This window comes from Chiloscyllium plagiosum, chromosome 31, assembly GCF_004010195.1.
Source record: "Chiloscyllium plagiosum isolate BGI_BamShark_2017 chromosome 31, ASM401019v2, whole genome shotgun sequence".
NCBI lineage: Eukaryota > Metazoa > Chordata > Chondrichthyes > Orectolobiformes > Hemiscylliidae > Chiloscyllium > Chiloscyllium plagiosum.
In genome coordinates this window covers 41,678,649-41,680,974 of record NC_057740.1, presented here as the reverse complement: position 1 = coordinate 41,680,974, position 2,326 = coordinate 41,678,649, and positions in this window count along the sequence as shown.

Here is a 2,326-nt window from a genome sequence, read left to right as displayed (position 1 = left end):
CCGAAGAGTGCTAGCAAACCTACCTCCCAGGATATTGGTGCCCTTCTGGTTCAGGTGCAACCCGTCCTGCTTGTATAGGTCCCACCTTCCCCAGAATGCAGTCCAATTGTCCAAATACCTGAAGCCCCCCCTCCTACACCATCCTTGCAGCCACGTGTTCAACTGCACTCTCTCCCTATTCCTTGCCTCACTGTCACGTGGCACCGGCAACAACCCAGAGATGACGACTCTGCCTGTCCTAGCTTTTAGCTTCCAGCCTAACTCCCTAAGCTCTTGAATGACCTCACAACCCCTCTTCCTACCTATGTCGTTGGTGCCAACGTGCACCACAACTTCTGGCTGCACCCCCTCCCCCTTAAGGATTCTGAAGACACGGTCCGAGACGTCTTGGACCCTGGCACCCGGGAGGCAACAAACCATCCGAGAGTCTCGCCCATGTCCACAGAACCGCCTGTCCGTCCCTCTAACTAGAGAGTCTCCTATAACTAGCGCTCTCCTCCTCTCCCCCTTTCCCTTCTGAGTCTCAGAGCCAGACCTCGCACCACAGACCCTGTCACTGCAGCTTACCCCTACTACCCGAACAGTATCCAAAGCGGTATACTTATTGTTTAGGGGAATGACCACAGGGGATCCCTGCACTGCCTGTTTCCTCCCCTTCCCACCTCTAACTGTTACCCAGCTACCTCTGTTCTCTGGCGTAGCTATATCCCTGTAGCTTCTATCTATCACCCTCTCAGCCTCTTGAATAATCCTCAGTTCATCCAACTCCAGTTCCAGTTCCCACTCAAATATCAATCACTTACCTTCCCGACCAGCTCTGCGCTCCAACCTCACTTCCGCCCAGCTCGCACCGCTCTCTGCTGTGAGAAGACCGTTGGCGTCGAGGTAAGTTCTTTATATATCAGTCACTTACCTTCCCGATCTAGCCCTAATTGTCAGACTATGCCCCCAGTTCTGGAATCTCCAACCTGTGGGAATAGATTAACTTTATCTCCCTTGTCTTTTCCAGTTTATATCTTGAAGACTTTGGTAAGTTGTCTTCTCAAGAAAGCAGGCCTAATTTATGTAATGTCTCCTCATAACTGAGCCCCCTAAAGTCCAGGTATATTTCTCACAACATGCACTGCACTTCCTCCAAGGCCAATCTGTCCTTCCTAAGTGTGGTGCCCAGATTTGCTCAGTATTCCAAGTGGGATTTAACTAGGGTTTTGTATAACTGCAGCACAGCTTCTGCACCATCCTCCAGTTCTCTAGATGTAAAGGCCAGCATTCCATTCACTTTGCTGATTTCTTTCTGTACCAGTTCATGACATGTTAAAGGCACCTGAACACCCAGATCAGTTTGGATATGGATTGTATTTAACTTAATACTATTTAGAAAGTAATGTGATTTTTATCTTCTGGTCCTCACACTTGCTTACATTGAACTCCATCTGTCAAAGTTTTGCCCATTCACTTAGTCCACCAATATTCCTTTGTAATTTTACGATATCATCAATACTGTCTAGAATGCCATCCAACTTTGTGTCATCAGCAAATTTGGAAATAAATCTTCGTGCACCATTACCTAAGTCTACTTCAGCAAGTCATTTGATAAGGTTCTCCTTGATAGGAGAATTCATAAAGTCAGGAGGAATGGGATACAGGGATACTTGGCTATTTGGATTCAGAATTGGCTGGCTGACAGAAGGTAGAGAATGGTTGTAGATAGAAAGTATTCTGCCTAGAGGTCAGGGCTCTGTTCTTGGGCATCTGCTCTTTGCAGTTTTTATAAATGACTTGGATGAGGAGGTTGAGGGGTGGGTTAGTAAATTTACAGATGACACGAAGGTTGGAGGTGCCATTGATAGTATAGAGGGCTATTGCAGGCTGCAGCGCAACATAGACAGGATGCAGAGCTGGGCTGGGAGATGGCAGATGGAATTTAGTCTGGATAAATGCGAAGTGATGCATTTTGGAAGGTCGAACTCGAATGCTGAATATAGGATTAAAGACAGGATTCTTGGCAATGTGGAGGAACAGAGGGATCTGTGTGTGCAAGTACATAGATCCCTCAGAGTTGCCACCCAAGTGGATAGGGTTGTTAAGAAAGCATATGGTGTTTTGGCTTTCATTAATAGGGGGAATCGAATTTAAGTTGCACGGTTTTGCTGCAGCTCTACAAGTCCCTGATGAGACCACATTTGGAATATTGTGTCCAGTTCTGGTCACCCTATTATAGGGGCGATACAAAGGCTTTGGAGAGGGTGCAAAGAAGGTTTACCAGGCTGCTGCCTGGACTGGAGGACTTGCCTTACAAAGAGAGGTTGACTAAGCTCGAACTTTT